Source organism: Mus caroli, chromosome X (genome assembly GCF_900094665.2).
Source record: "Mus caroli chromosome X, CAROLI_EIJ_v1.1, whole genome shotgun sequence".
Classification (NCBI taxonomy): domain Eukaryota; kingdom Metazoa; phylum Chordata; class Mammalia; order Rodentia; family Muridae; genus Mus; species Mus caroli.
In genome coordinates this window covers 99,734,099-99,746,647 of record NC_034589.1, presented here as the reverse complement: position 1 = coordinate 99,746,647, position 12,549 = coordinate 99,734,099, and the positions used below count along the sequence as shown (strand labels likewise).

General features: G+C 42.3%; 1 pseudogene; it reads right to left on the bottom strand.

The window, feature by feature from the left end:
• Positions 1 to 5,494: 5,494 nt before the first annotated feature.
• Positions 5,495 to 6,261, bottom strand: LOC110286328 (annotated as a pseudogene).
• Positions 6,262 to 12,549: the final 6,288 nt, after the last annotated feature.

The window sequence follows — 12,549 nt, the reverse complement described above, 5'->3', positions numbered from 1 at the left end:
TTTTCTGAGGAACCGCCAGACTGATTTCCAGAGTGGTTGTACAAGCTTGCAATCCCACCAACAATGGAGGAGTGTTCCTCTTTCTCCACATCCTCTAAGCAAGCGCTCTGTCACTGGGCTCCTTTCTAGCTCTGGTTATGAAAATTGCTTTTCTTTGCTGCCTGACATGGCAATGAAGCTACCACCTGGGCTCCTCCAAACATTCTTCCTGATTCTGTGAAGGCGTGAACTTCTCAGAGAGCTACAGCTACTCTGGGCCTTACTGTTCTTCATTCAGAAGAGGATGTTCTTGAATATATTCTGAGAGTTGTTCCCCATTTATATCCCCGTGTCTCTTGCTCACTGCTCCCGAAGAAATGTGAAGAGGACAAACCTCATGCTCCTTCAATTTGAAAATAATTTATTTCTCAGCTTTTGTAGGTAAGGTCAATGCCAGGGGTTCAAATGAAGCCCCTGCTCATAAGTACTTGGGGATGTCCATTTTATGAGAGACCCAGATGGACCTGGTCTTGGAATGAGGCTGGTTTCACAGATAAATGCAGCTACCGAAGCCGAGCAGTATCCAGTAGGCGATTAACAGATTTGTTTTTAATACAGTAGAACTGCAAGCTAATTCCTTGTTGGGCCTAGGCATCAGAACAGCTACACTGTGCACCTTTGGCAAGTGGGGTGGAGGGCAAGCAGAGAGAAACAGGTCTCCTTGGGGATGGGAGTAGAAGCTGCCAAGTGGGGCCCAGAAGGCCCAGTCCAGCATTCACACCCTATGTGACCTACAGTGTTTTGAAACATTTTGCATTGGTTGCCCACATGTTAAAAACTCAGAACACTGAAAATAGTAGGATCAGATAACGCTGGGGAAGTCGCCTGCTTGGCAGTGATGAGGATCAGGTCTACTGACTAGCCACTGCCACACTGAGGTGGGATCTGCATTCACAGATGCCACAGACCCCATATCCCTTGCTATTTTATGCCCTATATATTTCCCTTGTGTTGACTATCTGACTCCTTTTGGCTGGGTTGTATCCCTGGGCTTTCAACATTTTTATCCCAGTGGCAGAGGTTCTGCTGGAGAGGACAGGAGACCAGCTGATTAATAGGATCTAAAAACAGGTAAAAAGCCTGAGAGAGGCAGTCCCAGGTCCTCAGTGGTGATCCTGTCTGGTGTAGGCGTTGTAGCAATAGAGATCCTGGATTTCAGCACTCAGTGAAGACCCAGGGAAGAATCTTGGTGAGCAAGGAATTAGATAAATTGGAGAATATGGTAGACTAGTTAAGTGACCATGCCACAGTCAAACTATTGGTACCCTCTTTTTTTTTTTTTATGAAAACAAACAAAGACCCTTATGGTGGCCAGCAAGGTGCTGGCCTAGTTTGCCCTGGCAAGACTAAACTTCATCTTGAGCCATGCACACTTGGAAAAGCAACAATAATCAAGAAGCTCCCTACCCTTGTGTGAGGCCAACTGCAAAGAACTTCCCTGTGCTTATAACTGAAGGCAAGAGCCCTTTCCATGTTTGATGGACCACACACCTGTAATCTCAGTACCTGCAAGTATGAGGCAGGGGGACGGTGGGTATCTGTGGCTGTGGTAAACACAATGACCAAAAGCAACGTGGGGAGGAAATGCTTTATTCGATACACTTCCAGGTCACACAGTCCATCATCAGGCCACGTCAAGGCAGAAGCTGAAGCAGGAACCGGAGCAGAAACCACGGAAGAACATTACTTATTGTTTTGCTCTCCCTGGCTTGCTTGCTTGCTTAGATAACTTAAAAAAAAATATAGCCAGGACCCACCTGCCTAAGGCTGGCACTACGTCCAGTGGGCAGGGCCCTCCTAAATCAATTAGCAATTAGGAAAATAGATCATAAACATGCCAATATGACCACTGGAGACTCTCTCAGATGACTCTCAAAGTGACTTTGAAGTCAGCCTGGGCCGCAAAGTAAGACCCTGTCTCAAAAGACAAAACAACTCAACCAATCAAATAAACAAACTCCCAAATGGAAAAAAAAACAAGGAAAACAAAACCCCACAACAATTACAAAAAGCCACGCCCACTAGCCATGCCCACTAAAAAGAGAAGTGTGAGTTTTAGAATTCTGTGTTTACACTTGCTCCATAAACAAAAAGGAAACAAGTTCTTCCGTTTCACTGCTGCTGCCAGGTGACCAGATTTGCTGAAAGTCACACAGTCATTGAGTCATTTAGTGCATTTCTAGGGACAAAGGTCACAAGAGCCAATTAGAGAGATGCCCTCTGAAGCCAGTTACTAAATCCCCTTCAGTGTGGCCTTGCCACCTTCATATCATTGCATAGGGGTATTAGCAAGATGCGAAGTTCCTTGTTTGCTTTACCAAAAACAAAAAACAAAAGCAAAAGCAAAACCAGAACCGTGAAACAGGAATTGGTAGAAGGAAATGAGTTATTTATAGTTTGGGCCACAAGTGAGGACAGAAAACACTCTCAGCTCTCTTTGTTTTGCCTGTAGTGATGTTACAATTTGTAGACCACAGCCAGCAAAGATGTATGTGCAGACTTGGCTGTAAGGTAAGTTATCAGAATTGTGAAATTATCCTTTTCCTAGGGGATAGTGCCTCCGTTGGTTCTTCCTAGAATAAACTTCCAGGGATTTCCTGGAGAAATGTTCTTTTATGTCCCTGTGGCACCATTGTAGATGATGAGGAGTTGTTTCCTAAGACAGCCGAATCTGCAGGGCTGGGCTGGGCAGGGCAGCATGCATTGGGGATGGAGAAGACAGCCTTGGTCTTTGCTCTTTGGTCTGTTTTGCCCATGGTGTCTGTCTTGGAAGGGAAAGACCTTTTCTGCTATATATCTTCTATACACCTCCGTGAACTCTTCCATAAGCTGGATACATAAGCTGGAACCCAGATGACAGCCAGCTGTATTCTCTCTTCTGACTGAGGTCCCTACATGCTCAGCCACTAGGTCTGAGAATAACACACAGTGGCATGAGCAGAGGAAGGTTTGCAGCCAAATGTCACTTTGCCATGTTCCTACTCTTATTTCCCCCCACTGTTTCCCTTTAAAGGCTTCTCTTAGATCAGTGCTTCTCAACTTTGCTAATGTGGTGACCTTTAAAAACACTTCTTCACACATGATATGTATTCACTGATAAGTGGATATTAGCCCAAAAGTTCAGAATACCCAAGATTTAATTCACAGACCATATGAACCCCAAGAAGAAGGAAGACCAATATGTGGATGCTTCAGTGCTTCTTAGAAGGGTGAACAAAATACTCACAGGAGCAAATATGGAGACAAAGTGTGGAGCAGAGACTGAAGGAAAGGCCATCCAGAGACTGCCCCACCTGGAATCCATCCCATATACAGACACCAAACCTGGACATTATTGTGGATGCCGGGAAGTGCTTGCTGATATGGCTGTCTCCTGAGAAGCTCTGCCAGAGCCTGACAAATACAGACGGGGATGCTCACAGCCAACCATTGGACTGAGGTCAGGGGTCCCTGATGGAGGAATTGGAGAAGGAGCTGAGGGGGTTTGCAGCCCCATAGAGGGAGCAACAGTGTCAACCAGCTGGACCCCCTGGAGCTCCCGGCGACTGGACCACCAACCAAAGAATACACATGGAGGGACCCATGGCACTGGCCGCATATGTGGCAGAGGATGGCCTTGTTGGACATTAATGGGAGGAGAGGCCCTTGGGCCTGAGGGTGTTCGATGTCCCAATGGAGAGGAACGCCAGTGGGGGAAGATGGAAGGGGGTGGGTGCGTGAGGGAGCACCCTCATAGAGGAACAGAGAGGGGAGATGGAATACAGGGTTTCTGAAGGGGAGACCTGGAAAGGAGAAAACATTTGAAATGTAAATAAAGAAAATATCTAATAAAAAAACAAACCAAACCAACAACAAAAAACCCCACTTCCTCACATTGTGGTGACTTACAACCATAAAATTATTTTCTTACTACTTCCTAACTGTAAATTTGCTACTGTTACGAGTTGTAATGTAGATATCTGATATTCAGGATATCTGCTCTGTGACCCCTGTGAAAGGGTCGTTCAACCTCCAGGTCTTAGACCTTCTAGACTGCCGAGTGGCAGAAAGTGAGCAGCTCTTCACAGGGATGACTGACCTTTGGTTTTGATATTTCTTTTGTGGTTCACAAAGGTAATGCCTATAAAACTACTGCTTTCAGCAAACTGCTCAGAGCAGTCACTGGTATCATCTTAGAGCCTGGCTATCGGGAGACTGGCGTGAGGCAAAATGGTGGTGGTGACATGGAAGAGGGGAGGTCAGCATCCAGCTAGGATGGCTATAGAGAATAGCTCCGTGGCTTTAAAGGTATCACAGTCTGAAGGGAAAAGAATCATGGAAAGTGTCAGTCAGTTGGGGGGTCCAGAAAATCCTGTGCTCATACACACTGTAGACATTCCCCACCAGAGGCTGTTTTTGTTTGTTTGTTTGTTTTTATTTTTATTTTTATTTATTTATTTATTTTTTTTGAGAAGGACATAGGTAATGAGTTAGGCTTAATCACAGGCAGAAGTTGGCTTTCTAGGCTGGGAATAGAACTCAGTGGTAGAGTGCTTGCCAGTATACCAGAGGTTGCCCAAGGCCTCAGGTTTGATCACCAGCATTGCAAAAAAGGAGTTGACTGTGCTATTTACCTGTGGTTTAGGATATGTGGCAGGCTGCCAGATCAGCTAGCAGGCACTTGCTTGCACCACTGGGTGAAAATAGCCATGGTTTTCCTGTTGAGGAGTCCCATCCCCACCCCAAATCAGAGTCGTTTTCAAATGTAAATGTTGCCAGTGGCCAAGCCCCTTATAGTCTCACTGTATGTCCATTGTCCTTGAGTTTCTAGATGTTATCTAAGAAATCTGCATTTCACACTGTCCCCTCTTTGTATTCTGCTTTCTCTGCTAAATAGAAACGTAAAATTCTATTTTTTAAGTTGGGGGACTTGGATTGTTTATTCCCCATGTAATGTCTAGTGCAGTGATATCAAGTACATTACACATGAGTGAGAAGAAGATTCCATTTCAGTCCAATGTGTCCATCTGAGGATTGGTCCACTCCTCACTGCACTTTGTAGAGTATGTGCTGGCCTTACCTTGAATAATAAGGTAAGGTGAAAAGAGAAGATGGCCAGGATTGCCCTACATCCAACCTGGGCTGCCAGAGTCTGGGTTAAGTAGCATTCATTTTCTAACAATCTGCAGAGAAGGAGCAGCTGTGTCTTGAGAGATTATCAAAGTCCATGTCAAAGGTGAACTGCTAGTAGGACATGGTATGCTTTTAATCCTAGCACTTGTGAGACTGAGGTAGGTATAGCTCTGAGTTCAAGAGCAGCCTGGTCAACATAGTGAAGCTCCAGGCTAGCTACTGTTTCATAGTAAGACCCTGTCCCCAAAAGACAAGCCAAACTAAACCAAAAATAGGAAAAAAAAAAAAGAAGAAGAAGAGTGAAGGGCTTCTTGGACATTCGGCCATATGTCGGGCCACAGTACTAGTCCAGGCAGGGCTGAGACAATGCTTCGTGAACTGGGAACCACTTGCTGGGTTTGAACATTAACATCTTGCCCAGCAAGTTAAGAGCTTTGGAGTTAGATTGAGGGAAATTCTTGGTCTAGGATACCTTGGTGTTAGAGGGCACAGGCTGTAGGTACTTTGGAATTTCCATGTTGATTATATAATTTATGTCATCCTGGAACAGGGAACCAAGGATACATAGAATGTGGTTAAACTAGTCCAGGTAGGGCTTGCCAGGAAGATGGGCCAGTTAGAGAGCATCTCAGGCAGAATGCTGCCCTCAGACCAGATGCTGATGGACTTAGTGGAGCCCTTGGAGTTAAGTATGATCTCTGGGTCTGGGCTCTAACATGTGGCCACACATCATCAGAAGCCAATGAGATCATACACAGGGCCAGCAATTTAGGCCAGGCTAAAATTATAGATCTTGAGCTTGCAGGTGATGTTGATAATCAGACCGGAGGGCTTCAGGTTCCTGTGGCACACTTTAAGTAAATGTGTACTAGAGATCCTGAAGGATCTCGTAGAGGAAGTAGAAGATGTGTTCATTGCTCAATGGCTAGCTCTTGTGTAGTTTGTGCAGGTTTGCCTCTGTTGTGTCCTGGATGATGTAATCATCCGTGATTGCTTTCAGTGTGGGTGGATACCTCTTATGCCTAAGATATTCTCATAGTGGGGTCTCAGCAAGATCTGAATCTCCATTACTCTTTGCGTTCTGATGCTTGAAGAGCTCTTGATGGCCATGGGCGTCTTGTGTATGTGGTCATAAGTAGAGATGGCCACGTGTATGTGCCCTTGCTGCACATGTCCTGCAGCTAGCTTTGTAAAGGGCTGCTGGTCTACTGGAAGGGTCACACCTTCACCACCTCCCTCCAGGTCCCAGAGACAATTCCATTGGCTCCCTGCAGCTCCCCACACCTGTCCCCTCAAAGTCACCCTTATCTTGAATTATCTCAGTGTAGGGGCTGGTAATCTAGGAGCTTCTGTAAGGCTGGCCAGCAGACTAGAAATCTAATAATTCCAGGTGAGAAGTTTGTGGTAGAAGCCATAGCCAAACATGGTTCCAGAAGCTTTCCTCACACAGCACAATGCATTTATTTGCATCTTAGCAAGTGGCTCCATCCATTTAGACATGAATGAAACTGTTTACTGAAAACATCAAGAAGGCCACTTACTAAACCTGGGCCTGGACCTCCGGATTCACCAAGGTCTGTTGTAGAAAAGTTTGATTGTGTCTGAATATGCAATGAAAGATGTTAAAAGTTGAATACTACCCCCCACCCCAATAAGGCACTTCTGAGCAGATCTGGAGTCTTTATTTATAATTGAGGGTGTGGTGATAATGAAGTAAAATCTGTGTGCTATCTTGATCGTTCTACCCAGGACAGTAACTCTATTCTACACAATTACTAAAGTTAATTCTGTGGACTGTATAACACAGCCTTGTGTTTTAGTTTCAACCTGTTGCTGTGATCAAAGCAACCCTGGGGAAAAACGGGCTTGGTTTGGCTTACACTTCCAGGTTACAACCTGCCATTGAGGGTCAGTGCAGGGACTTAAGCAAGGGCTTAAAGTGTATGCTTGCTGGCTGCCTGTGTGGCTCACTCAGAGGCCAATGCTTAGCTAGCTTTCTTATATGGCTCAGGACCACTTGCCTAGGGATGGTGCCACCCACAATGGGTTTAGCTCTCTTGTGTTAATTAACAATCAAGACAATCCCCTCACTGATACCTTCTCAGGTCAACTTCGTATAGGTCATTCCACAACTACGACTTGCCTGACATGACTCTAGGCTGTGTCAATCTGATAGTTAAAGCTTACGATAATGCCTTATAGATTTCAAAGCATTATGAAAATGGGAATAAGATATTATCACCCTGGTATGAGATCTCCTTTTGGATATTGATATTTAAACTATTTATTAACATATATTTATAGTTAATAATGAGCTTACTATGATTTCATATATGCATATAATGTATATGAGTGGGAAAGAAAGACACCGCCAAGCTCAGAGGTGAAGGCAACTAGTGGCTCAGTCAAGCAGTGGAACATAGAGGGAGAAGTCACCCTGCCTGGGATCTGGGAGTAGTTTTTACCAATTGAGAATAATCCTGGAGATTGACAGTTAGAGCCTGAGGTCAGCTTGGACCACCTTTCTGTCATTCATGGATACAGAATTTCTGTAGCTCCAGAAGTCTACTCAACACTCAAAACTGCATCATTTCAACAGGGTGATGGATATTTTCAAGGTCTTGAAAATAGAAAGGTCCTCTGTTCATATCAACTTTAGGGCTATGATTGGTTCTCACTTGGGAGACACTTGCAGATAGACAGTTAGCCAACCGAGGAGTTTCAGAAAGGGAAGAGAAACTGCCTAACTCATAGGTTGTAAAGCTAAGTGTCCATGGCAGAGGCCCCTGGTGTGAAAAGAAAGTGAAGATAACTCTGGTAGACACTGGACAGTCCAGTACAGGTTCAAAACCAGCGTATTCTGTTGGAGAGACAAAAGCCCCCAACCTGTCGGCCTGCCGTGTACACGTAACTGCTAGCTTCAACATTTCATCATCTTTTTTCTGTTTTTTGTGCTTCTTCCTGCTTTTCTTTTTATTACACTTTCAATGGTACTTCTGTGCTAATTGGATTAAAACTATGTTTTTAGGGTTTAGCAGTTAAAGAGCACTTGCTGCTCTTGCAGAGGACCCAAATTCAGTTCCTAGCACTCACAGGGTAGGCCATGTAACTCCACTTCTAGAGGATCCAGTGGCCCACTCTGGCCTCTTCAGGCAGTAGGCATGAACGTTCTGCACATACATACATGCAGGCAAAACATCTGTACACATTAAAAATTTTAAAAATATGTTTTCAGGTTTTAGTCTTTTTCACACATTAGTGTAAGTTTATTTATGCATTTCCTCACTACTGGTTAATCTTTCTTCTTTTCCTTGTGGGGTATTCACCAGAGAAGGCTGCTCAGACCTGAGTTTCAGCCATTAGAAAGTCTTCATTAGCAGGCCAGCGACTACCCTGGGTGTTCAGGATCCCAGTGCCCCAAACCTTTCTCAGGGTGAACTTTTAAGCACAAAACCCATGCCCTGGGTTGACATACTTCAGTTAACAAGAACAGTTAGCCAGAAGCAGAACTACAGAAGCCAAAAAGCAAGGTTAGTACAGTTAGAGACTTTCCCACAACATGGACTTTGATGGATTAGGCCTTTGTTTTCATTTTGGCAGGTGGTGCTGTCTATGTGCTGACTTTCCAGCCTGAATGGCTCTTTCATCATCATGGAGTCATCTTGTTAAGTTCTGGGGTCCTGTTACACTTTTTTTTTATTCCCTGTGTTTTCTTATTTTATTATTCTTTTAGCTGTAGTGTGACTTCATTTTATTGGACTTTTGTTTTTTGTTTGCTTAAAACACCTTTTAAAAAACCCAATAGTCTCATCATGTAGCCCAGGCTGGCTGGCCTTAAACTGCTACGTAGTGTAATCCGGTTTTGACCTGTTCATCTTCCTGCCCCACCACCTGTTGCCATCAAACCCGTGTGCCATCATACCTAGCTAAAATCTCAGATTTCCTTTTCTTTTTTAAATTTTATTTTATTTATTTTTATTGGTTATTTTATTTATTTACATTTCAAATGTTATCCCCTTTCCAGTTTACCCTCTGAAAACCCCCATTCCCATGCCCCTCCCCCTTGCTTCTATGAGTGTGTTCCCTCACTCACCTGCCCACTCCCACCTCCCTGCCCTCCCATTCCCCTACACTGGGGCATCAAGCCTTCACAGGACCAAGGGCCTCTTCTCCCATTGATGTCCCACATGATCATTCTCTGCTACATATGCAGCTGGAGGCATGGGTCCTTCCATGTGCACTCCTTGGTTGGTGGCTTAGTTCCTGGGAACTCTGGTTGGTTGACACTGTTGTTCTTCCTATGGGGTTGCAACCCTCTTCAGTTCCTTCAGTCCTTTCTCTAACTCCTCCATTGGGGTCCCCTCACGCCATAGATTCTGTTTTCTTATTCTCCCTTTTACATTTACCTAATTTTGTTTTCAATTTTTTCATTATTGAGAAATCTTTTCTTTTTGAACATTACTTTCTTTCTTTTTATTTTTAAAGATTTATTGCTGGGTAGTAGTGGCACAGGCCTTTAATCCCAGCACTTAGGAGGCAGAGGCAGAAAGATCTCTGAGTTTGAGGCCAGCCTGGTCTACAGAGTGAGTTCTTGGACAGCCAAGGCTACACAGAGAAGTCCCTTCTCAGAAACTTAAAAAAAGAAAAAAAACAAACCAAACCAAACCAAACCAAAACCTTTTTATTTTATATGGATGAGTGTTTTGTCTGTCAGTGTGTTCACATTATGTGTGCCTACTGCATGCAGAGGCCAGAAGATGGCATCATGTCCCCTGGAACTGGAATTACAGAGGGTTGTAAATCACCATGTGGGTGCTGAAAACTGAACTCTGCAAGTTATCTCTGCAGCCCCATTATTTTTCCTCTATCTTTTCCAATTTCTTCATTTTTTCTTCACTCCTTAACATTTTTCACTCCTTTACTTTTCCTTTGTTTTTTAAAACAGTATTTCACTAATGACTTGAGAATCCCACACAATGTATTTTGACCGTATTCCCCCTTTCCCAGCTGATCATCTTTGTCTCTTCAGTGCTTTAGCCTTGTTTCTCCTCGGTTTCTATCCTCTTCTTCCTTCTTCATCTAGCACACATTTCCTGTGTGCACTTTTACCTTAAATGATTTTTTTCACATGGTGCTCTTCACATTGTACAGTAGTGCTTCACTTGCTGGAGAGTGGACATTGGTGATTAGTAGCCTTTAGTCAATTGTAAGTACAGTTCCCTCTCTTGTAAAGGTCAATGTAGTTGCTGCTACAGCAGATTTCTCTTTATTAAGTAAAATCGAACACTCCAGAGTAGACTACTCAATAATTTCCCAATTCAAATTGGAAGAGATATCAAGACCAACAGATTTTCAAACTGTGTCACATGAAAGAGTAAGTTAGCATGCATCCACTTCAACTACCACTGGATGATTCTGAAATGGGTAAAAGGCTAGATGAAGACTTCAGAAGTTTATTAGGAAAAATGATCAGTGGCCTAAAGGTGAATCCAAACAAACAGATTAATTCAATCCAGGAGGAAAGTCAGCAACATAGAAAAAGTTAAGAAAATAGATGCAAATATCAACAGTAGGGATGAAAATAGCTTCAAACCTGCAAGAAAAATGTCTACAATAAGAATGAAAACAGTCATAGAAGAAAAAAATCAACAAGGAAATAGAGATTTTGGAAAACCCCCTAGAAATGTTGGAAATAAATAAATAAATAACTAAATAACTCAATGAACTAAATTAAAAAAAAACAGTAAAAAGCATTACTAATAGGCTTGACTAAGCAGAAGAAAGAGTTATCTAGGAAATACTAGACTCAGATATCAATAAAGGAAATAGAAAAACAAAAGCACACAAATAAAATACTGATTATGAGTAAAACATCTGTGACACCAAACCTAAGAGTTCACAGGATAAAAGAAGGAGCTGAGATAACAGCTAAGGGAATGACAAATATACGTAATGAAATTATGGTTCCAAGACAGCCAGGGCTATACAGAGAAACCCTTTCTTGAAAAACCAAAAAAAGAAAAAAGAAAAAAAACAACAGAAGGAATACATTTAATGGGTAGAGAGGAATGCATCATGTGCAAAACAGTAAACCGCAAAGCCCTAATAGTGATGGGAGGGAAAGTAACGAGCAAAGAGTAGTCCAACTAACAATAAAATAACAAGAATTGATAAGCAGCTATCAACAATAACATTGAATATGAGTAGGCTCAAGTCACCAACAAAGAGGTGTTGACTAGTTTATTGGATTAAAAAACCAAATTCTGCTGGGCGTGGTGGCACACGCCTTTAATCCTAGCACTTGGGAGGCAGAGGCAGGCAGATTTCTGAGTTTGAGGCCAGCCTGGTCTACAGAGTGAGTTCCAGGACAGCCAGGGCTACACAGAGAAACCCTGTCTCGAAAAAACCAAACCAACCAACCAAACAAACAAAAACCCAAAAAAACCCAATGACCCAAGCAACCAACCAAACAAACAAAATTCAGCTACCTGTTGTCTCCAAGAAACACAGACTGATAGCTAAAGTCAGTCTATCAAGTGAGCCAGAAACAAGCTGCAGTAGCTATTTATGACAATCTGAGAAAGAGTATCCTTTACACAACACTAAACAGAAGATAAGGAAGGGTACTATATAGTGAGATAAGTGTTTCACCAAGAATATACAATTGCAAATATTTGTGTAACACTGGGTGCTGTGGTTCCATACTTTATAAATAGACACCGATGGACATAAAAAGTCTAAGAGCCCCTAATACAAGAATAGTGGCTGACTTCAATATTCTAAACTACAAATGAACAAAGAAACAGCAGAATTAAAATGAACCTAACAAAGAGCTACAGAACATTCCACCCAAAAGAAATGTACACATTTTCTCAATAGCTGATGGGACTTTGTCTCTAAATTTGATCACATTATAGGCCTCAAAGTAGCCTTAAAATATTACAGAATCAAAGTAATTCCTTCTATCTTTTTGGATCACAGTGCAATAAAACTAGAAATTGATAGCAAGAGAAATTACATAAATATTTGGGTATATTGAACGATATACTCTTGAAACCAGAGAGGAGATTTAAAATAAATTATTAGAATCAAAAGAAAACAAAACACAACTTACTAGAACCTTTCCTGTTTCTCTTTTTATTTTTTGCATTTATTTCATTTGACTTTATTGGTTTGTTAGTTTTTCTGCTGTTGTTAATAGTTGCCATATATTTAGCAGTTTTAAAATAAATTTTTATTAATGTATCCACTTTACATCCTTTTTTGTGTATTTTATTTATTTATTTATTTATTTATTTATTTATTAGAATTTTAGTATTTTTTTTAATTAGGTAATTTCCTCAATTACATTTCCAATGCTATCCAAAAAGTCCCCAATATACTCCCCCCCAGTCCCCC